At 42.6% G+C, this 25,939-nt stretch overlaps 1 protein-coding gene across 4 annotated transcripts in view; it reads left to right on the forward strand.

Annotated features, from left to right (window-relative positions):
• TMEM266 (transmembrane protein 266) overlaps window positions 1–25,939 on the forward strand; it is a 176,655-nt gene that overhangs the window by 136,799 nt on the left and 13,917 nt on the right. The gene's annotated exons all lie outside the window — the stretch shown is intronic.

Below are 25,939 nucleotides of genomic sequence, written 5' to 3' on the forward strand. Positions count from 1 at the left end.
GAGTGCGTAATTTATCCCGTAACCTTATCAGTTCCGCTCCCGAGCCCGGATCTAATAACCTTTTATGTGCGAGTTCCAAGGTGTGTATTTTCCCCACTAGTTCCATATATACTGTAGCGCGTTCCCTTTTGAGTCTGGAGCAAATCCGTATGAGAACTCCTCTCATAACACATTTATGTGCTTCCCAGACTGAAAGTGGATTAGAGTCTGCCGTTACATTAGTGTCTAAGTAGAAGCGGAGTTCAGACATCACTTCCTCCAAGACCGCAGGATCTTGCAGCAAAGAGTCGTTCAGACGCCACTGCCACGGAGTAGTGTGTAAGGAAGGGCCAGGGTTAGAGTTATCATGGCATGGTCTGAAAGCTATATACAATCTATAGAGGCAGAGGAAAGAAGTGTAAGCTGGGAATGTCGGAGCAGAAAGTAGTCAATGCGTGACTACATATTGTGCGGGTGGGAAAAAAAATGTAGTCCCTATCATTTGGATGAAGTATGCGCCAGGGATCTACTAATTGATGGGCGTGGAGCGAACGCTTTAGGCGACGAGTGAAAGGTCTAGAGACGACGGGCTGGCCCGATGTGGTGTCTAGCCTGGGGTCCATGGGCATATTAAAGTCTCCTCCCATAACCAACGTCTCCTCCGCAAATTCGTCTAGTACATTAAGGGCCTCTTCAAGTAGTGCCAGTTGACCCGAGTTAGGGAGGTATATGTTACCAAAGGTCATGGTGCAGTCTGCAATCTTACATTTTATGAACAAATCTCTTCCAGCGTCATTTGTGCGAAACCCCAAACACTTCCAAGGTACAGAATTCGCCACAAGGATGGATACGCCTTTGGTTTTAAAGTCCGGAGAGGAACTATGATCTACATCTGGGAATCTTGAGTTTCGGAGGGTCGGAAGCTGGTCCGAGCGGAAATGTGTCTCCTGTAGGAAGACTATTTGAGCCATTTTTTTCCATAGGAGACGCAGCAGAGAAGATCTCTTTTCCGGTACATTCAGACCCTGTGCATTTAGTGAGACAATAGTTAAATTAGACATGATACAGCCGGTGTTATGACACTGAGGATAATAAGAGGAGAACGGCGGGGGGAGAGTGGATCAGGCTAGAGGACAAAAGGCGAAAGGTACAGGGAAGTGGAAAGAGTAGAGCGAAAAAGAGCCCAAAGGCTCCAAGGGACTACTGTGATTTGCACAACCCAAAAACAGGAAGAGAAAAGCCACAGGTCAATAAATGGAGTCGCAGAAAGGCACAGCAACATAAGAAGTCCAGGGCACACAGACAACACAATGCATAGATTATATTAGGCAATAACGCATTGACAACCAGAAAACAGTGACCATCATATAACCCAAGGGAAGAAAAACACACACCCCCCTCCATTATGCAGTAACATAAAGAACATGGCCCCCATCTCCCGCGAGTCTAACTGTCTCATCAACTCTCAAAGACCCAGTGACTGGGGGGTAAGCCATTTTAGCGGGCATCACCAAGGGTCATTCGGTGAAACATACCTCCAGGCCTATAATAACGGACACCTTCAACTCTGCCGACAGGAGCCAAAAGGCAGGTAGGAAAAAAGGCCAGTCAGTCCCATCAGACACCGTTCCCACTGCGAGCCGGGCGCATGGTTCCTTCATCTCGAAGCTCTGGCCGTCGCGAACGTGCCCTCAATTCTCTTCTGCGTGGTAATGGAGGGGAGGTAGGGTCCAATCCGGGACCAACTCGGATTTCAGGAATCGGAAGGCATCCGGAAGATCTAATGGAGTTTTAACGGCAAAGGTATATCCAGCCTTTCGTAGGATTATATGAAAAGGGTGACCCCCAACGATTTGAGGCACCCAACCCGTTTGGTGGCTTCCAATAGAGGTTTAACAATACGCCTCAGAGCGTTAGTCAAGACACATCTGGCAGAATCAAGACGTCAGGCCGTAGTAAGGAACCGAGCCGCGGTCCCAAGCATTACGCAAAATGTCCTCCTTTTGCCTGTAGTAATGGACTCTACATATCACATCTCTAGAGCGGTCTAAATCCCTGACTTTAGGGCCCGCTGAGCGGTGCACCCTGTCCAATTCCAGGGGTGTCCCAGGTGCACGGTTCAACAGTTTATTAAAGATGGTGGACACCACCTCTTGCAGTTCCTCTGGAGTCACTGATTCTGGGATCCCCCATAACTTAAGATTATTGCGCCGGCCTGTTTTCAATATCATCCACATTAAAGGCAAAGTCTTCAGACGCATGGCCTGATTACTCACAGTTGTGGAGAGCGTTGTCACATCTGAGACTAAAAACCGATTGGTGTTCTCTAGTCGGGTAACTCGTTCATCCAGCAAGCGTACAGACTGAGAGACCTCCAGCAGTGCTTTGGCCTGTTTCTCCTCCAACTGTAGCATGTGCGCAGCCATGTAGGCCCACGTGGGTAGAGCTCTCACCATCTTCCAGAGCCGAGTGAGGGTACAGTCTACCTGTGTACCCAACTCTGACTGTCCCATGGAGGACACAGCAGACAAAGGTGAGACCGGCTGAAGAGCTGCCGGAAAGTCCAGCGACAGCTCCGTCGGGATGCACGTGGCCGGAGCAGTGGAGGACGCCATGACACCTGCAGGCAAGCGGCCGTCGTTCTGCTGCTGCTGAGATGGCGCTGGCTGCAGGAAATGAACCAGGGATGGTTCACGGGAGGCTCTGGGTGTGCCGGACTTGGATTTGCCCCTTGGCATGGCGCCTCGGGCAGGTAAGGGATGAGTTATTGCCGTGTTACGCAGAGTATGTCCGGAGCTCCGAGTTAATGCTGCCTCACGCCGCCATGCCCAAGCCACGCCCCCAAGAATCCTGTTTTTAAGGATCTATGATCTAAAGAAGAGGCTCAGATTATTAATATTCAGGAAATATAATATTAACCAGTTCAGGATCGGGCTATTTTGAGCCTTCAGGACCAGACACCGTTTAGCCCTTTTTAGCACGTGTTAGTTAAATGGCTATAACTTTTTTTATTTGTTGGGCTAACGACGTGATTTTTGCGATGTTTTTTTCCGTACACAATACAGGTTTCTTTTTTTATCGTTTTTATACACATCCTTTTTGCTATTTTAGAATTTTTATTCATAAAGTTTGAAAATAATAGTAAAAAAATAAGCTTTTTTACGTTTCAGCAATTTTTTTTTGGTAATAACATAGTTTTACCCTAAAATAGACCTTTTATTTGTGATCGTCATTGTCTACCGTAAATGTTAATATATTACATGTCTATATTAGGGTAATTGGGTCAGCGCTAGCGTTACAACAATGATTGGTGGGGGGGGAACGTTTTTTTGGGGGGTGGGTATTTTATGTGTATTTATTATAAAAAAAAATGTTTGCACCTTACTTTACTATTTTTTTATTACTTTGGTCTGTCCCTCAAAGGTCAAAAAAGACCTTTGGGGAACATTTAGATATTTTTTTTCTTTCTTTTACACCATGTTTTTCCACTGTAACTGGAGCCCCAGTTACAGGGGAAATTAGCCCTCTTATAGTGACGATTGTCACTAATAGGGCTGTGCTGGGTCTAGTAAGACCCAGCAGCAGTCTGTCACTAACGGCACCCGGCGATCATGTGACCTGTCACATGAACATCGGGAGGAATAGAGACAGCGGCGCGGCCGCTGGCTCTATTCATATACACAGCGTTCATTGAGCGCTGTGTAAAAGAGATCGGAGAAGACAGAAGCAGCGAAAGCTGCTTCTATCTTCTCCTCAGGGTCCCCGGCACTCACTGACAGCCGGAGACCCGACATTCAGCTGCACGATCGCGCGGGCAGCAAGTTAAAACCCGAGCCGTAAGAAGTCTATGGCTCGGGTTTTAAGGACCCTGACCGCTGGCCGTAAAAACACAGCCAGCGGTAGGGAACCAGTTAAAAAAAAAAAGATGGATTTCATTTCAGGGTTTTTTGTTCCAATCCCCTGAAAACCCCAGAGTGCCCATGTAGATTGTGCCGCAATGTCCATGTAGATAGTGCCCACATATAGTGCAACAGTGCCCACATATAGTGACTTGGTGCCACAGTGCCCACATATAGTGACATAGTGCCACAGTGGCCATGCAGATAGTGCCACAATGTCCCTGTAGATAGTGCCCACATAGTGCCACATGCAGTGCCAGTGCCCATATACATTGCCCACATCAGTGCCACAGTGCCCACATGTAGTGCCAGTGCCCACATGCAATGACAGTACCCACATAGTGCCACCATCCCATTATAGTGCCACAGTGCCCATGTAAATAGTGCCACACCCCCTAGAAGATGGCACGCCATCCCTTGTAAATCGCACCCCCCCCTCCCTTGTAGATCGCACCGCTGTAGCTCCCACTAAGAGCTGAATCCCCGGCTAGAGTTTGGCCGGGGATTCAGCTCCTAGTGGGAGCTACAATGGTGCGATCTACAAGGGAGGGTGGTGCGATCGATCTACAAATGGGGCTTATCTGCAGCGGGGCAGTTAGGCTATATACTAGCAGTCTCTGCTTCCTCCGCTGAACTGCTGTTCTGTACTGTATAATTTTGTTCGGTACAGAACAGCAGTTTCATGGGGAAGCAGAGAACGAATGGGGCGGACCAGGCAGTGACGAGGCGGCGGGGCGGAGCTTCCTCCTACAGCACGGCGCGATGGCTCCACTAAAGAATTGATTCTACGATTCTGTCAAACAGAATCGTGGGAGTCCTTGAGGGCGAATTAATCAAATTAATTTGATCGCCCATCCCTACCATATGTATATAATTTTGTTTCAGTGTTTGCACAATAAAATCACTTTGGTTTTTTTTGATGATTTATTTTTTATGTCACCATATTCTACAAGCCATAACTTTTCTATTTTTCCGTCAAAAAAAGCTATGGGAGGTTTTTGTATTTTTGTGGGACGGGTTGTAGTTTTTATTTGTACTATTTTGGGGTACATGCAACTTTTTGATCACTTTTTATTCTAAGTTTTCGGAGGGGTGGTGTTTTTTATTTATTACTTTTTTACAGTTTTCAATTTGCAGGGAAAATACAGTGATAGTTTTATCGTTTGGGTTGTTATAAACACGGCGATACCAAATGTGTACTTTTTTTTTCTTTTTTCATGTTTTCAGTTTTTCTCTTTAATAAAACTTCTTATAGGAAAAAAGGGGGTTTTTGTTGTTTTTAACTTAACACTTTTTTATTTTTATACATTTTGTAGAAAATTTTTAGGGGACTTGAAGGCCTGCACCTCTGATCTCTATTCTAATACATTGCACTATGTAGTGCAATGCATTAGAACTGTCAGTCTTATACTGACAGCAAGCCTATTAGGCTCCGGCTAAGGCCTCATGCACACGGCCGTGCCTGCGGGCCACATTTTCAGGCCGTGCTCCCATACAAAGTATGGGAGCACGGCCCGTAAAACGTAAAAGATAGAACATGTTCTATCTTTTGCGGTACAGTTCTACGGCACGGACACCTATCCGTAGCGATGCGGAAAGGTGACCGCGGCCAATAGAACCGAAAGGGTCCGTAATTGCGGAGATTTTTTTACGGTCGTGTGCGTGGGGCCTAACAGGTTTATGTACATAGCAGACCAGGAGGCCATTGTTGGGCCTCCGGTTCCAATGGCAACCATCAGCACCCCCGCGGGGGTGACTATCTGCTACAAACAACCTAGATGCATCGGTCGCTAATACATCTTCTGAGCCTGCGCCATCTACTTGAAGCCTTTTAGGTGGGGAGTAATCGGCTTCTGTACTTGGCAGATCAGGAGGCCAGTGCTAGGCCTCTGGTTGCCAAAGCAGCTGTTGGCACCGCGGGGGGTACCGATACGCTACAAACCACCTAAATTCAGCCGTTGCTTTTGCTTTAGGGGGTTAATGGTGGGGATCGAAGCGTACACCTAGGGATCGGTGTTTACACCTGCTGGTGATGGGACCGGCTCGGCTTCTGAGCCCGCTCCATCGCCGTCACGTACAGTTACGTGGGAAGGCGCTAAGACACTAGGGCCCACGACGTAACTGTACGTGATTGAGTGGGAAGGGGTTAAAGGACAGGTAAGTTCAACAAAAACAAAATGCTTACCCCTTCTGTATGGTTGACGGGAAGTGGCAGATACTGAAAGAATCTTTTTTTTTTTTTTTTTTTTTTTTTCGATGTGTTTTTATTTTCTGATTTTGTAGATTTTATTTTTTTATTCTATTTTCTGTACATTATTATGAGTTTTACATGCTTTAATGCATTGAGTTGCTGACACATATTAGCAATTACTGGAAAGTGTACAGGTGCAGAATAAAGTTTCCCTTGTGTGTAAATAACAATTATATATATATATATAATTTACTACATGGTCATTGTCTATGGGTCATTGGTGATGAAAGGGTGAAGGTGTGCATGGCTTTATGTGGTCATGTGGCGGCAAGTGAGAATTCTAGATGAAAACAATGATTGAGCATCAGATAGCTGTGCATGACTAGTATAGTCTAACAGCCCACAGCTACACTCATGCTCATTCTAAACTCTTACATTAGCTCACGGCCCTCCCTTGACTGCAGGCAACTCCGTCCCAACACGGCCAAAAAAGCTTTTAAACCTCAGCCCAGAACGGGAAAGCAGACTTGTTCCGTCTCATTGTCAACTTTGATTGTCTTCAGGATGCAGAGAAGTTAGAGGCGGTGGTTTGGGTCATTTAAAGTGGAGAAAATGTTGAACAGAAAACATCTGTTTGTTTCACCTGCAAACCGCAGAGTGCTGTAGAGAGTCATGCGTGTTCCCAGAGGACTGTGGGATATATGGCTCTCTGGGAAACTGGAATATTCCTGAAACACTACAGCCTTTTAAGGTTGATAAACCACAAGCCAAGTGGGTAACACTCTGTTACCCGTACCCAACTCTTGAAGCACTTAAAGCTGATAAACCCCAGGCATTGCTGATAATGCTTTTTTTAGTATGTCAGAGCTCTTGATGCCTAGAAATATAGGGGATAGTGTAATGATATTTTACCATTTCTCAGGTTATGAAAAAAATCAAAGTGGGATAAAAGGGGATAAAAATCAAAGTGGCTCAAAGTTATGTAGACAGAGCGTGAGTATGTCCACTCCTAATATAAAGGGGTTGTCCGTTGCTATTAAATAGGGTTGGGCAGTTTATTAGTATGTTAGTAATACTGCAATATCAGAACACCACAATATTTCTACATCATAAATGACTGATTTGATGTTCTTTAGATCATGGCTCTTCTCCACCTCACCCTAAGAAATACTCCTTTTGACCTGAAGTCGTCGGGTCAGGTGAAGGAAATATACTCCATTTATCCTACTGAACTGCCATCCTACCCTGCTGTATAGCTCCTCCCTCTTCCTCCTGTCATCCTTGAGGCCCCATGCACACGACAGCAAAAAACCTCCATTTTTGTGGACCGCAATTGCGGTCCGCAAAAACGGAGCCATTCACTTTCATTGAACACTGACACCTTTCCGTAGCACTACGGAAGGGTGTCAGTGCCGTGGAAATGTTCCGGGAATTATGGAACATGTCCGTTCTTTCGCATTTTGCGTGCCGTGCCCGCAATCGCGGGCCGTGATTGCGGGCACGGTCGTGTGCATGGGGCCTTACTAAGTGGTTAATTTGTGCCTGCCTGCTGCCAAGTTGTTGGATCAATGCACACAAACAACCTAGAAGCACTAAAGCATAGGCGACCTAACACCCCAATGAAATGTGTAAATATATAACTACCATGTATTGTAAAAAATATAAATCTTTATTTATGAACGACAATACATGGTATCACAGAAATATAAAATTAGCTAGATAAAGCTGGTCCTACACGGAGAGCAGCAGCAAAAAGGTATAGATGTAAATATACCATGAGGTAAACAGACATAACCCATCTCAAACCTAACATCCCATGCCTAATAACACCATGTATATAGTACATAAGTGATGATATAGCTGTTGCAGATAGATACTAGGTACAGCCACAGATACTACATGGTGATTAAATATATAGGGCAGTGGCAAAAATACGAAAAGCCAATGCAGGTAAACGAACACAATTGCAGCAATCACCAGTAATGAAGGTTGCAAGGCATACCTAGAGACATGGTGGAGGAACAGGATGTGGAGAGATGTGGCACAAAACAGAACGCCTCGACGCGCGTTTCGCCTAGGACCGGCTTCGTCAGAAGGCTGACGATATTAAAATAAAGGGGAGCTTTTATAGGAAGGCTGGCAACACTAAATATTAAATATTCTCACCTGTAAGTAATGTGCAGATCGACGCTTAGTCCACATGATGCGAGAGCCCACATCACCGGAAGCGCCATGTGTCTACACGGTGATGACGCGCCTCATCATGTGACAATAGACGCACATCACCATGGGGATGCAGACAACAGAGAAGACACTCCGGAATGCGGGAATCACAGTGCATGCGCCAATGAGCGTCCGTGCACACAGTACACAAATGAGAAGTAATGAAGAATATTATATATTGGGAGCGGAGGGGATTAACAGGAAAAGTGCAGATGAAACATCAAAATAGTGCCATAATCTCTCAACGTATCAAATATAAAAATATATATATGCAGATATTGAAAAACATAATTCCATATAGGTATATACCTCCTCATATAAACATATCAAAAATAAATAATAGATTTGTAAAATATATTTCCTAAATAAATACATAAATATGCCCTGTCAAATAGAAAGCAAACAAGTGAGGGAGTGGTATATAATACATATAAATGAATGTGTTAAAAGTGAGATATAAATATATAAATCTATTATGTGAAATGAAAAAAATAAGTGAAACCAAAAACATGAAAAAAATTATAAATAAAAATAAAACCGTGCAAACCCACAACTAGAATGTATATGAAATCCATAAAAAGTGCAAAATACAATGTGCATAATACTCTATAGACAAAGCATATATGAATAATATATATAACCATATATATATACATAATACATGTATAATTAAATATATAAATAATGATAATAGATAAAAGAAATAAAAATAAATATGAAAATAAAAAATAATAAATGATCATAAAAGATAAATAAATAAACAATAAAAAAAAAATATATATATATATATATATACATTTGATACAAGTACAAAATATATATATATATAAATAAAAAATATAATGAAATAAATAACTATGATAGATCAACAACAAACTAAATATACACAAAATGTCAATAAAGCTCCATGATTAAATCCCCATCATGATAATGTCCCAATAAATTTTAATTAAAGGGACTGCCCAACGATGATCAATTTTTCAGAATATGTTTGGGATGATAGAACCGCCTTAAAGTAGGATAACAGCAGATATAGACATCATGATAGAATAGCCAGCAAAACTAGAATACAAAAGACAAAAGTTAGAACATATAAATTTTTAAAAAAAACACATAAAAGACAATTAAAATTTGTGCAGGTTAGTGACTGTTACAGAAAGGGTTTGAAGCTAGTGGCCTCATTCAAGCCAAAAGGTCAATGCACACAGCCTGCCACCGTCGGCACCATTCATATCTTATATTCTTTGTCAACCCTACTGTACAGCCTTGTTTCGGTGTGTTGTATAGTAATGTATTGTATATGGTTGTTATGTGGTTATCTATAATGATAAGAAAGTTATCACAAACTGTCTAGGGGCACAGCCTGTATGGATCCAGTGTTTTGTAAGAAGGCTACATGCACATCAGGGTCAAGACCAGACATGTAGTGTTAGCATTGCATCCGACCGTCTGTAAACTGCCACAGTGCTCTGTAATTCTACGGCTGGGATAGAGCGCATTGCCTGCTTCCAACACAGCAGCAGTGACGCGAGAAATTAGTGTTTTATATATCTATGGCTTGATACTTACCCTACCATTATGAAAAATATTTTGAAGATTCTTCAGATTAAAACTAAATGATATCCGTTTCAGAACATATGCCCGACGTGCCCTATCTCTAGGCAAAAATATCACAGATTTTTTAAAGGTAGGGTGGATGGGCACATAACACGGCAAGGATTAGGTAGGCAAGTTATTGGAGAAACACTGAAATAGCTGCTTTCTATGTAACATTCTGTATGGTGGGTTAGCTGACTCACCATATTACAAATTACATATAGCTTTTTCCAAAAGAGAGCAAAGCTAATGGAAAGATTGTCTATATAAATGCACCCCTAAAATAAAAATATAGTCAGAGTAGAGCAAAGTTGGTCACTGGGAATCAAGCAATAGAAGGGCTACTAGATAGGATCTTTAGCGCTGCGTATGCAAAAGAAAAAAGAGGAGTTTCAGATTACAATATTTTTAATTTATAATGGCCTTTCCCAAGTCATTGTAACTTACTTATAATGCCTTCACCATTGCCGATCTGCAGCGACATGCAATTGTCTGGAAGGTCCAGCCAATCAGAGCGGTAATTTCACTGGTAAAACACCTGTCAATTAGTGCATCACATTGTTGTACTGTACTGTGCTCTACATGTACTGTACTCCTCTCCACCTGCACTATATGTCCTGTACTGATCTCTACCTATACTACATCTCCTGTAATGATCTCTACCTCTACTACATGTACTGTACTGCTCTCTACCTCTACTACATGTACTGTACTGCTCTCTACCTATACTACATGTACTGATATCTCTACCTGTACTGCACTGCTTTCTACCTGTACTACATGTACTGTACTGCTCTCTACCTGTACTACATATACTGTGCACGTGTGTGTGTGTGTGTGTGTGTGTGTGTGTGTGTGTGTGTGTGTGTGTGTGTGTGTGTGTATTTGTGTTTTTTGTTGTTTTTTTTTTAGCCTTTTTCTGCATAAATAAGGGGAAACAAAGTTAGATTTACCCCTATAAGATTTACTACTGACAATTGCCTTTCAATTCATTCCAAAGGTGTTTGATGGGGTTGAGGTCAGGGCTCTTTACGGGCCCCTTGAGTTTCTACACAATAAACTCATCAAACCATGTTTAAGGCCCTAGCTTTGTGCATAGGGGTACAGTCCTATTGGAACAGAAAAGGGCCCTCCTCAAGCTGTTGCCACAAAGTTTGAAGCATACAATTATCTAAAATGTATTTGTAAGCTGTAGCATTACACTTCACTAGAAATATGGGGCCTAGCCTAAACCCTGAAAAACAACCCCATACCATTACCCTTCCCCTACTGCATATTCACTCCAGTAGGTAGTGTTCTCCTGGCATCTACCATGCCTAGATATGTCAAGTTCCATCCATGTGAACAGGGTTGTTTCTGCAGCAGATGTATGGCTTACTGCAAGTTCCCTTTGGATGAATGGAACTAATTTTTAGTCGCAGAAAATTTCTTCAACAATATCTTCCGCATGCACCTTAAAGGTGTTGTCTGAGATACTATCATATTTTCAAAAACCCCTTTAATGCATGTAATTTATAAATGTAAATACATTTGTAATATACTTAAATTTTCCAAAGTGGCCCCGTTTCCAGATCCTTCCGTGGGGAACTTGACTGGTGACATCACTCTCTGCACTGGCTCTGCCGCTTTGTTGATCTTGAATTCTTTGCCGGGTATATATCACTGCTGTTCTCGCGGTCCCTGCTGTTCTCGAGATAACGGCATGCGCGTTACAACAGAACAAGCCGATATACACCACGTCACAAGTGACGTTTCGTATACCCGGAAAAGAATTCAAGATCAACAAAGCGGCAGAGCCAGAGCAGAGAGTGACGTCACCAATCAAGTTCCCCACGGCAGGATCTGGAAACGGGGCCACTTTGGAAAATGTAAGTATATTACAAATGTATTTACATTTATAAATTACATGCATTAAAGGGGGTTTTTAAAATATGATTGTATATCGGACAACCCCTTTAAGTGTTCATTTTCCCTGCAGTGCCACCACATGGAGCACTTAAGCATTACACAGTGCCTGAACAAATCATTGGGTTGTGTTTGAAATACAGGACAGAACCTCCACAATGAGAGATGCTCTTTGTAACCACTCTCCACTCTGGAGATAAGGATCCTGAATAGAGTATCCACCTCTATTAACTTAGAATTCTCTATTTGTATATATGAAGTTCTCTAAACTAGACAGCCCCTTTTAACTCTTTGTGACGTTTGATGTATGTCATAGTAGGGAGTATGGAGCGGGCTCACGAGCTGAGCCAGTTTTACACGCAACGGGTGTCCGCTGTATTAGCATTGCGGGATTGGAGCATTTTGCTGTCAATCGTTTTCACCACATGAGCGATAGTGAGTCCCTCATTGGCTGGACGTTTGCTGTACCTGATTGGAGCATATATTTTTACGTTTAGAGGCTGTTCTTATGAGGATCATCGTGATTGGTAGCATCAGTTTAGATGACGGAAAAAGTGAGGTCATAAATAGGAGACTCAGCCGCTATTAGCCCCATTTTCCACTTAGGACGCCACTTCGGTGGTGAAACATGTCGGGGGGGGGGGGGATTTTTCAACTTTAAGATCACTGTGTTCTGATAATTCTAAGTCCCCACTCATGCGGACTGCAGCCGCGAATCTTAGTAGTTTTATATAGGTAGTGCGGCCACCAGAGACGGTGGTTTGACTTTGCACTTAGACAGTACTGACTACGAAATATCAGTATCATTGTATGGAGACTTTTCTGTTCACATTGCGTTTTTAATCTTCATTTGTATGCTTATAGTTATCCAAATAAAGCAATACGCCATAATACTAGAAAGCATTCAATAGGTGTCTGGGAAAAAAGGGCTAATCTTTTTGTCTTTGGCGATATTGATGTGTTTTTGTGTGTATCTCAGCCCACCAGATACCTGGGTCCTCTCCTTGTTTTTTTGTATATTCATTTGGGTTAATTACCCCTTTCCTGTGACCCTGTCCTACTGAGGATTCGGTTGTCTGCAGTGGCTCATAGGAATGGCTAGTCTTTTTACAAAAAAATTGAACTCTGAAAATTTATCAGCTGAGGCCGCATTTGTATTTTCTACGGAGAATATACCTATTCAACAATCTGACATAAATACATAAATTGCCAGCTTCGAAACATATATACAACAAAAAATTGTTTATATGGGGTTTGCGCATCAATATCACTCCTAATTTACATTGTGGTGATATTGATTTCATTAAAGGGTGGGAGGATCTTCTTACCAACAATTCTTTACGTATGCTCAATTACTTTTTTGATTTTGAAAAGCGTGATTCATCTAAAATTAGTACACCACTTGAAAAAGAGATTAGTGACATACAGGCATTTAATTCCCTACTGGAATTCACTTCATGTGAATCCCGATTACAAAAAAATTTAGAAAATCTACAAGCAGAAATTAAGGATAGGAAACATTGTAAATACGTGCGAGATCGTAGAGATTTTGATACTGGACAAGTCTATATTCGTAGATCACGTCCCACCTATAATCCGAATACGAGATCTAATCGTGGAAAGAGATATACCGAGCAGTCAGTCTGATTTTTCAGGCACAGACCACTCTAGACAATTAAACGGACAAGCAAGAATAGGGACCAAACGTAAAATCAGAAATCTGAATTATATTCCTCCCAAAAAAACAGCAGGATCCACTGAGACCTTTAGATCACAAGTTCATACTCATCCTAATATCACTAATGCTGCATCATGCAGATCAAATCTAATTTATTGGGGGCCCTCTATAATATCTACAGTATCATCCTCCTCTACCAATTCACTTACCTCCTCAACATCGGTCAAGTCATCCAACCCTATCGGTGTAAAGGCAAATCAGGCCGGCACGAATACCTCATGTGCAGTAGGGACTTCTATAGTCGTCTTGGCCCCCCCCCCCCCCAATGCCTTTCCTTTTTTAGCACCAACAACATTACGGTGGGGACCCAAACACAATTAGGATTGGGAGGTGATATGACAAGGGATGATACAATAAAAAATTAAATGCAGATTTTCAATCTTTCCACTTACCAACTTGATATCCATCAAGAGCATCTTTTACGGAGGGGTTTGTCTTATACCCCTACACCGGCATTTTACAAATTTTTATGGATTAAAGATATAAATTTGTTTGCTGGAAAACTTGCATTGCATAAGTATTATAAGCAAATCTACATGATATTCGTGATATTGAGCGTAGAGAGAGGAGTACCCTTAGGGCTTTGGAGGAATTGTTTGATGAGAATGAATATCCAGCCAGTGAGGCAATTGGTCCCTTTTTCTTCATTACGTCCTAAATCTAAAAACACACCTCCTTTTTCAAGGTATTCTCGCTGTAATCTGTCATTTACAGCGTGATCTCGCGAGAATACACTTGCTCTGCTATAAGTCTCACACAAACATTACCGAAGTGTCGGGATTGTGAATAGACATCCCGTCCTGGCTCTAAGACACTTCAGTAACGTTAATGTGTTAGTATAAGGGGGGATTTACTCGAGCGTGTGCGTTTTGCGCACACAAAAAACGCGGCATTTTACGTTCGCAAAGGGCACCTAACAGCTCCGTGTGTCATCAGATAGGATGTGCGGCTGCGTGATTTTCGTGCAGCCGCCATCATTGACACTCCGTTTGGATGTTTGTAAACAGAAAAGCACGTGGTGCTTTTCTGTTTCCAAACATACTTTTGACTGCTGTTGCGCGAATCACGCGTGTCCCACAGAAGTGCTTCTGTGTGGTGCGAATTGCGCGTCCCACGGAAGTGCTTCTGTGTGGTGCGCGTGATTTTCACGCACCCATTGACTTCAATGGGTGCGTGATGCGCGAAAAACGCAGAAATATAGGACCTGTCGTGAGTTTTACGCAGCGGACTCACGCTGCGCAAAAATCACTGACAGTCTGCACTGCCCCATAGACTAATATAGGTCCGTGCGAGGCGCGTGAAAATCACGCGCGTTGCTTGGACGTATATCACTCTCGTGTAAATCCGCCCTAAGACAGCACATAGTGAACAACGCAGTGTCACTATGCGCTGACTAAATAAATGGAGAGAAGTGTATGACGCTGATTGGTCAGTGTCATACACTCCTGTGTACAACGCCCACTTGGTCTAAAGTAAAAACACGCCCAATTGGACATTAAGAAACTAATTAGCATAAAACTAAAATCATTAATAACGTGGTAAAAATAGATTGTTTTTCTAAATAAAAAACACTGATGTCACCTAAATTACAGCGCCCATCTCCTTATGTAGGTGATAGGGCACTTATAATGTGGTGATAGAGCCTCTTTAACACAACTATTTCACGTTTCATAATATAATTTACCATCAATTAAAAGGCACTGCGATGGGCACAGTTTGTGCACCCACTTACGCTATTTATTTTTGGGGTGGTGGGAATATTTTCAGGTTTTTGCTAAAGATTTTGTTTTACACTTCTCACATTTTGTTTTGGGGTTGTTATATTGATGATATTTTAATTCTATGGGAGGGTGAAAAGACAATATTTTCTGATTTTCTCACGATTCTTAACAATAACACTATTGGAATGAAGTTCACTTACGAAATTCACGAAACTGAGATTAATTTCCTTGACCTGAGAATATCTTTGGATCCTGGTGGCAGTGTACATACTGATATATTCCGTAAACCAACTGCTACTAATAGTTTTTTACATTGGAATAGTTATCATCCACCAAGTCTGAAAAAGGGAATTCCCATAGGCCAGTACCTACGAGCTAAAATAAATTGCTCCAATGATTTTGCTTTCCAACAAGAATGAGATACTTTATATTGTAAATTTAGAACACGAGGTTACCCCAAAAAAAGCTTACATAGAGCTTGTGCCAGGGCTAGGGCGACAGACCGAATGGATCTTCTTATTAATCGAACAAACAATTTGGGAGAAATGCGTACTAACATTAGATGTATTGGAACTTATGATGTCTGCTCCCAGAGAGTGAAAGCCATCTTAGAAAAACATTGGCCTATTATTTTGGCCGATCCTGATTACAAGTCTTACTTATCGTAGGGGTAAAAATTTGAGAGAATTTTTGGTTCATAGCCATTATTCAAAACCATCTATACCACGTGATACATGGCTCCCTTCACCTAATTTCGGTTCCTATCCATGTGGACATTGTTTTTCTGCCCTTTTAAGCCAAAAATGAAGAAATTTGTCAATCCCCTTGATGGGAAGTCTTATGAGATTAGACAGTTCATTAATTGCCAGAGTACGGGAGTTGTATATATTGCGCGATGCCCATGTCCTAAAATTTATGTAGCCAAAACCATCCAACAGTTTAGAAGAAGAATTTCTAAACCTTTAAGTTCTATCAAGCGACCGGAGGATACCCCATTATCCAGACATGAGATGTGTGCATGAGAATGATACTAGATCTATCCAATTTTGGGGTGACACCCTGCTGAAACCTGGTCCCAGAGGAGGTAATTTAGACCGTAGGTTGTTGCAGTAAGAAGCACCATGGATTTACCGCCTAAACAGCCTAAGTCCTGGTGGACTTAGGGTATGTGCACACACACTAATTACGTCCGTAATTTACGGACGTATTTCGGCCGCAAGTACCGGATCGAACACCGTGCAGGGAGCCGGGCTCCTAGCATCATAGTTATATACGATGCTAGGAGTCCCTGCCTCTCTGCAGGACAACTGTCCCGTACTGTAATCATGTTTTCAGTACGGGACAGTAGTTCCACGGAGAGGCAGGGACTCCTAGCATCGTACATATGTATGATGCTAGGAGCCCGGCTCCCTGCACTGAGTTCGGTCCACTACTTGCGGCCGAAATACGTCCGTCAATTACGGACGTAATTAGTGTGTGTGCACATACCCTAAAAGAGGCTCTGTCACCAGATTTTGCAACCCCTATCTGCTATTGCAGCAGATAGGCGCTGCAATGTAGATTACAGTAACGTTTTTAGTTTTAAAAAACGAGCATTTTTGGCCAAGTTATGACCATTTTTGTATTTATGCAAATGAGGCTTGCAAAAGTCCAAGTGGGCGTGTTTAAAGTAAAAGTCCAACTGGGCGTGTATTATGTGCGTACATCGGGGCGTTTTTACTACTTTTACTAGCTGGGCGTTCTGACGAGAAGTATCATCCACTTCTCTTCAGAACGCCCAGCTTCTGGCAGTGCAGACAGCGTGTTCTCGAGAGATCACGCTGTGTCGTCACTCACAGGTCCTGCATCGTGGCGGACGAGCGAGGACACATCGGCACCAGAGGCTACAGTTGATTCTGCAGCAGCATCGGCATTTGCAGGTAAGTCGATGTAGCTACTTACCTGCAAACGCTGATGCTGCTGCAGAATCAACTGTAGCCTCTGGTGCCGATGTGGCCGACACGATGCAGGACCTGGGGCAGGAAGTGAGTGACGTCACAGCGTGATCTCTCGAGAACACGCTGTGTGTCTGCACTGCCAGAAGCTGGGCGTTCTGAAGAGAAGTGGATGATACTTCTCGTCAGAACGCCCAGCTAGTAAAAGTAGTAAAAACGCCCCGATGTACGCACATAATACACGCCCAGTTGGACTTTTACTTTAAACACGCCCACTTGGACTTTTGCAAGCCTCATTTGCATAAATACAAAAATGGTCATAACTTGGCCAAAAATGCTCGTTTTTTAAAAATAAAAACGTTACTGTAATCTACATTGCAGCGCCTATCTGCTGCAATAGCAGATAGGGGTTGCAAAATCTGGTGACAGAGCCTCTTTAATGAGGGTTTTACTTTTGTGGCCTTCTGTGAAAAATAATGTTAATCTAGCCATGGATCCTGAATTTCCTATGGGCCCTGCAGACAACTCTTGTATTTTCAAATAATTCCTGTCTTTCTAAATATTGGTAACACTGATTTAATCTGATACAAACATTTTTAATGTGGTTGCGTTCGCATACGAAAACTGATGTCTTGTCTTTAAATATATTTATACGTCGCTAGAGTTTCAATTCCCTTGAGATTATTCTCAGATCCTCAAAAATCCTCTATATATATATATATATATATATATATGTATGTATGTATCTATCTCTATCCCTATATATATATATATATATTTATTTATTTCTATATGAAGTTCCCCTCTTTTTCATCTACATATTATAATCTATTGTGGATATTGTTATTATTAATAATGTGCAAATTTTGGCCCATTAATATATATATAATGGTCTTTTCTCATACTCTTGACAGTCTTTCCATCAAGTTGAGATCCACTTGTACATTGACTAATATTTTTTATATCTCCTTACTAAGGATTGTTAGATATTCTACCACTGAGATTGATATTCATTTGAATTTATTGACCGTGAATTATTGTGATCTCTTATTACAATCTATTCTCTTAATAAATCAAAATCTGAATTCTCAACTGTCTTTTGTCATTTAAGTCCACTGATATTTACAGTGACTTTCTCTTTCTCTCTATTTGGTGTTCCTGGGATAGATATCTTTGCTATACTCCTAATATGATCGTGCCCCTATATCTAAGTTCACTGACATGTGCAGTGAACTGTTTTTCACACTTATCTATCCGGCGTAATCTCTTTCCATTGCGCAGGCGCGAAAGCTAGTTCCCGAGTAGCCAGGTAGTAGCATTGCGGGATTGGCACATTTTGCTGTCAATCGTTTTCACCATAGGAGCGATAGCGAGTCCCTCATTGGCTGGACATTAGCTGTACCTGATTGGAGCATATATTTTGTCGTTTAGGGGCTGTTCTTATGAGGATCATCGTAATTGGTAGCATCAGTTTAGATGACGTCAGAAATGAGGTCATAAATAGGAGACTCAGCCGCATTCGCCGCCATTAGCCCCATTTTTCCACTGAGTACGCCACTTCGGTGGTGAAACATGTCGGGGGGGGGGCTTTTTCAATTTTAAAATCAATGTGTTCTGATAATTCTAAGTCCCTACTCAAGCGGACTGCAGCCTCGAATCTTGGTAGTTTTTTATAGGTAGTGCGGTCACCAGAGACGGTGGTTTGACTTTGCACTTAGACGGTACTGACTACGGAATATCATTAGTATCATTGTATGGAGACTTCTCAGTTCACATTGCGTTTTTAATCTTCATTTGTATGCTTATAGTTATCCAAATAAAGCAATATACCATAATACTAGTAAGCATTCAATAGGTGTCTGGTAAACTAGGGCTAATCTTTTTGCCTTTGGCGATATTGATGTGTTTTTGTGTGTATCTCAGCCCACCACATACCTGTGTCCTCTCCTTGTTCTCTGTATATAGCAGCTGACACCTCACTTTAATGGCCGGGATCGGAGATAACTAGAGTCAAGGTGATCTATCCAAATTTACTAGTCCGTATCGAGGCTCCACCAATTCAAAGAGGGTAACATACACGTCCGTGCATATCAAGCCATGACGGTATATAGAGTCCGTTATCCTCCTCTCTTATCTACTGACCTCATTATCCATGATATATTTTTTATTAAAGATATGGTCATTTAAAATTTAAAGTAGCAGTGTCCTGCTGACGTTCGTTCCATCTTTAGGTTATCCCGAATATGATAAGTATTAGAAGGCTCAAAGCCTCATCACGTGTCAAGGCAAAGGGCAGAAGAGCAGATTTTCTATTCTGTAGTAAATATCCTCCCCTGATAATGCAGTAGCATTATCCGGGGAGAAGCAATGTTTTTTCAAAGCGGGTGGTCGTGTCATTCAGGACAATAGAAAGGTATTCATTGACCATGCAGTTGTCTAGTCTTGACTTGACAGAGGAGAATGGTAGAGTAGGGGATTTCCACGCCTGAGCTATGATCTGCTTCGCCACTAAGAGGAGAAAAGTTACGAGTTTGACTTGTGGGCCTGTAAGACCCGGTGGTCGGAAATGCTACAACGCTGTCCAGGGGTCCCGATCTATCGATGTATGAAAGAGGGAGCGGGTAACATTGAAGATTCTGACCCAAAAGCAGACGGCCCTGGGGCAGGTCCACCAGGTATGTAGCATGTCACCCCTATCTGGGCAACCACGAAAGCAAGAAGCGGGGTACCCCGGAACAGTGTGTACAATCCGACCAGGGACAAGGTACTAGCGAGAGAGGACTTTGTAGGATGAGTCCAAGGTCGTGATATTGGTGAAGCAATGAGAGATCACATCCCAGGAAGAGGACCAATCGGCTGAGTTGGAGGTCTCTTTGCCAGTTAGCAATATATGAATGTCAAGAGGGGGTTGAGCAGTTTGCTAATTTTTTATATAAAGAGACTAGACCTGAATAATGGGGGGTTTTAACACAGATTTGTTCAAATTGCGTGTATTTGATAAACAAGGAGTCCCGCTGGATTAGCGAGGAAACCCAATGCGAGAGATGTAAATAACAGAACTTCTCAGAGGGGGGGGGGATGTCCTATTTATCTCCTAGGGTCTCAAAAGTGTACACCCGTGAGAGTAAGTTATGGACTTGGAGGAAGCCCGTCTCTGTCTCCCACTTGAAGGTAGAGAAGTGCGAGACTCCAGGAGGAAACGGGGTTATGCCAAAGATTCATTAGTGGTAGGTGTGAGGAAGTGAGGCCACTAGAGAACTTCACTTAATCCCATATTGCTAATGAATGTCTCATTAATGGACTGGGTGATGGGGGTCGGAAGTGCGGGGGAATCCAGAGGTATGAGGTTGCAGGTATGGGATGAAGGTGTGGGAGCTCCAAAAAGAGCCACATTGGTAGATCTGTAACATGTAGTGGGGCCAATTGGGCTATGGTGGCTGCCTGATAATATTTAAATAAGTTGGGAGCTCCTAAACCACCACTGCACTTGAGGCCATGAAGTGTGAAGCGGGAAACTCGAGGCCTCTTATCCAGCCAGATAAACGAATGTAATTTGCATTGAAAATTGCGTAATATGTGAGGTGGAATGGATACGGGTAGTGTTCTAAAGAAGTACAACATTTTAGTTAGAATGGTCATCTTTATAGTGTTTATTCGACCGAACCAGGAGAGCAGTATGGTGCGCCACTTCTCCAGGAGTGCAGATAGGGACCTAATAAGTGGGGGGGGGGGGTAATTAGCAGTAAAGAGTGACTCATATGTAGGTGTGATTTTAACTCTAAGATATGGTATATGGGAATTGGACCAGAGAATGGGAAATTGTGAGCGTAACTGAGAAATAGATTTATCTGGTAGTGAGATGTTGAGGGCAAGAGATTTGGATCTGTTTATGGACAACTGAGATAGCGGCAAATTCGTCCAAGGGCTTAAGCAAATTGGGAAGGGTAGTGAGAGGCTGGGTAAAAGTAAGTAGAATGTCATCCGCAAAGAGGCAGAGCTTATGGGCCAAGCCTGCCACTTTGATTCCTTTTAATGTTGACGTTAGTCCGAATAAGCATTGCTTAGGGTTCTATACATAGAATGAAGAGGATGGGGGAAAGAGGACCGCCCTGCCGAGTGCCACATCTAAAGGGGAATGGGTTGGGATATTTTTCTACTTTCGTATGATAAATAGTGGCTGACTCCTGTTTCTCATTTTCAATATATCACACTATATACGCGTAGAGTTTTGCGCCCCTTGCTGGAGGCTACCAAATCTGCTGGTGCAACTTACAGATGGGGCCACCCCTTCCATGTGATCCTCAGAAAGCTGGGTCATTCTTATGCAGTTAGATCTATGGACGATCTAAAGGGGGCATTCTGGTTCTTTGAAACCCCACCAGTCTCGATACCTGATTGGACTGCACACCCATCTTTACTCATTCCCAGTGGTGGCCCGTTTCCGGATCCTGCTTGCCTAATCCTGCTTCACCCAAGAGATGGCCATGGCGGAATGCGGGCACCAGTGAGATGTTCTCCACAAAGAGACTGATCTTCCAAACACTGTGCTGATCTCTACTTGCATTGTGTGCCTTCTGTCTATGTCATCTGATATAGTCCCGTCCCCCCCGGAAGCTCCCGTGCATGGTGTGTAAGTAGGCCATAGTTACCCCCTGAAATATTGCTAACATTTTACATATTCGATCCGGGTCTTGCTGACCTGACAAGCATTTTCCCTCCCTTGGGATTAGCCTTACCTGAGACTCTATTTTAGCCCCTTTTACTGACTCTAATCTCTCTTCGCCAATCGGTACACCTCGAGTGTCAGTCAGTTGTGTCCTCATTTACAGTGATACCCTTGACGTTCAGGTTTTTAGCCGCATTCTGTGGATGCCTCCCTCTATTAAAAACATTGGTCTGTGTACAAACTTTTTCTCACACTTGGCCTCAGTTCCTCACTAACGCACAACGACACACATTGTCATATGTAAGTGTACTTACCTGTTGTTCGCACTTGTTGTTTCTCCCACCCTTTAGTTCTAATATTGTTAAACTAGGTCCTGCATGTGCGGACTCGAGACGTCTGCACATGCAGGACCTAGTTTAACAATATTAGAACTAAAGGGTGGGAGAAACAACAAGTGCGAACAACAGGTAAGTACACTTACATATGACAATGTGTGTCGTTGTGCGTTCGTGAGGAACTGAGGCCAAGTGTGAGAAAAAGCCCTCCCTTATTGACGTTTATGGGGGGGGTTCTTTTCCCTGGGGACAGGAGGCCAACACTTCTTTAGACCGATTGGGTCCGGAGTATAAATGCATATTTCTATTTAGGTTTCTTCTCTTTTTGCATCGTTGTCATTCTACGTTCCCCACTAGGGTCCCCTGTTCTTGTGTCTTTGCAATGAGTATTTTTTTCTCCCTTGGAAGACACAAACCACTAAGTTTTTGAGGAGTTTTGGGCTCCACTTTAGAATAGTTTGAAGTGTAGCTACTTCTGTCCCCTTCCTCTTGCGCCTCTTCTTAGCGGACTTCTTCTTTTCTTGCTTCTTTTTCATATATATACACTACCGTTCAAAAGTTTGGGGTCACCCAGACAATTTTGTGTTTTCCATGAAAACTCACACTTACTGTATATTTATCAAATGAGTTGCAAAATGACTAGAAAATATAGTCAAGACATTGACAAGGTTAGAAATAATGATTTTTATTTGAAATAATAATTTTCTCCTTCAAACTTTGCTTTCGTCAAAGAATGCTCCATTTGCCGCAATTACAGAATTGCAGACCTTTGGTATTCTATAAAGTACAGTGAAGTTTACCGCTCAGACGGCACTGGTAACAGTCCAATATCATTCAGTATAGACACTCTCTCCCAGAAAAATGCAGTGGACAGTCCGCAATCCAATGAGGGTGTGGATGGTAATTCTTATCCTTGTAGTTCCACCAAGCTCCTTATCGTCTCCCTCCACATTCAAAGAACTCCTGGTAGGAAAAGGATCTTATGTCTAGAAGTAACAAGAAATAAAAGCATCAAGGTAAGTAAAAATCTTTAAAATTTCTAGGCGGCACGCCAAACACTCTCGTCCGACCCTGGGTTTCGCCCTTCCGGCTTTGGTATTCTAGCTGTTAATTTGCTGAGGTAATCGGGAGAAATTTCACCCCATGCTTCCAGAAGCCCCTCCCACAAGTTGGATTGGCTTGATGGGCACTTCTTGCGTACCATACGGTCAAGCTGCTCCCACAACAGCTCTATGGGGTTGAGATCTGGTGACTGCGCTGGCCACTCCATTTCTCAAACTAGAGACTCTAATGAACTTATCTTGTTGCTCAGTTGTGCAGCGGGGCCTCCCACTTCTCTTTCTACTCTGGTTAGAGCCTGTTTGTGCTGTCCTCTGAAGGGAGTAGTACACACCGTTGTAGGAAATCTTCAGTTTCTTGGCAATTTCTTGCATGGAATAGCCTTCATTTCTAAGAACAAGAATAGACTGTCGAGTTTCACATGAAAGCTCTCTTTTTCTAGCCATTTGGAGAGTTTAATCGAACCCACAAATGTAATGCTCCAGATTCTCAACTAGCTCAAAGGAAGGTCAGTTTTATAGCTCCTCTAAACGGCAAAACTGTTTACAGCGGTGCTAACATAATTGCACAAGGGTTTTCAAGTGTTTTCTAATCATCCATTAGCCTTCTAACACAGTTAGCAAACACAATGTACCATTAGAACACTGGAGTGATTGTTGCTAGAAATGGGCCTCTATACACCTATGTAGATATTGCATTAAAAACCAGACGTTTGCAGCTAGAATAGACATTTAGCACATTAACAATGTATAGATTGTATTTCTGATTAATTTAATGTTATCTTCATTGAAAAAAACTGTGCTTTTCTTTCAAAAATTAGGAAATTTCTAAGTGACCCTAAACTTTTGAACGGTAATGTGTGTGTATGTATGTATATGTGTGTGTATATGTATGTATATATATATATATATATATATATATATATATATATATATATATTCCCCACAGCAACGTTACTATTGTCTCTCTCAACGCACATGGTTTGAATATACCTGAAAAAGTACCTCAATTCTCCATCTCCTTTGGAAGAAAAAAAGCACAGGTGGCCTTCCTTCAGGAGACTCACTTTTGTGCTGATTGTATAGCGAAACTCTCTGTTGCCCATTTTCCGGACGGTTACTGCAGCGCGTCTCCGGACACTAAAGACCAAGGGCGTATCGATAGCAATTTCGCGTTCTATTCCCTTGGAACACGTGGATACTCGCATTGATGGAGCAGGTAGATATCTCTTCATGAAAGGTAAGCTAGCTAACGCTCTGACCACACTGGCCTCTTTTTATCTCCCTAATTCTGGACAGCTCACGTTTTTGGAAAGGGCTCTGATGGAATTTGATGACTTTTTTGGAAGGCACTCTAATACTGGGAAGTGACATCAACTTACCACTTGAGCCGCTCTTAAACTCCTCACGGGGGCACTCTACCCTGTCTAGATCTTCCCATGGTCTCCTTCATTGGTTACTACATGAACATCAATTGGTTGATGCATGGCTTTTCCGTTGACCAAGGACTATACATTTTTCTCCACACCACACAACTCGTATTCCAGAATTGACTAATTTTTTTTTCTCCGCCATACGCAATTGTTCTGCCTTACGACAGCGACTATAGACAATATTACCTTTTCCGACCATGTCCTCATCACGCTCTCACTTTCCCCATGGTTCACACCCGTGCATGGCAGTGGCGCTTGAATGACTCGCTTTTACAAGATCCTTTGGTCTTTGCAGAAATACACGGGGAATTACAGTAGTATTTTACTACTAATGTCACCCCCGAAGGTGATCCACTTTGTATATGGGATGCTCATAAATGTGTTATATGTGGGTGCTTCATTAGAATTGGTTCCAGGCTGAAAAGCAAACAAATGGCACACTGTATACACACTCTAGAACAGTCTCATAAGGCCTCCCTGGACGGTGACATCGGAGCTGAGCTGGGGCAGCTGCGGGTACAGGTCCGTTCACTCTGCTTTTATAAGGCTAAGACCTCACTGACTAAACGCGGGTGCCGCTTTATGAATTTAGACACTTGCGCGGGCACTTAGGAAACCATGTGCTCGTACAACGCCTACACCTTCCCTATGACATAACGGAAGCTTTTCGTGCCTATTGCCAATCACTGTATAATCTTCCCCATCCCTCATCGGTTTTCGATGGGAATATCCATCAGGCGAGGATGGTCTGAATTGTATACCTCAGGATGCACTTGACTCCCTAGAGGCTCATATCTCATCGGAAGAATTGGCATTGGAACTAAAGGAATCCGCATCGGGACCTGATGGTGTGCCTTTGCAATATTATAAGTCATGCTCGGACCTCTTGTCTCCCCCCCCCCATTTCGTGCACGCCTATAACTCAGATCTGGGAATGCCCTACCGCAAGATACGCTATGTGCTTACATTACGGTGATTCCAAAAGAAGGGAAGGATCCTTCTCTTTGCCAAAACTATTGACCCATTTCGTTGTTAAACGTTGATCTTAAGCGATTTGCCAAAATTCTGGCGTATAGGTTGACCCCCCTTTTTGCAAAACATCCATAAAGACCAGGTGGGCTTTACGCCTCTATGGGAAACACGCGACAACACTATGAGCTCATCTCTACCCATGTTTTTACTGTCCACGGACGCAGACAAAGCATTTGATTGGGTCAATTAGGACTTCATGTTGGTGACTCTATGATCTAATGGTCTAGGC

This window comes from Rhinoderma darwinii, chromosome 3 (genome assembly GCF_050947455.1).
Source record: "Rhinoderma darwinii isolate aRhiDar2 chromosome 3, aRhiDar2.hap1, whole genome shotgun sequence".
Lineage (NCBI taxonomy): Eukaryota > Metazoa > Chordata > Amphibia > Anura > Rhinodermatidae > Rhinoderma > Rhinoderma darwinii.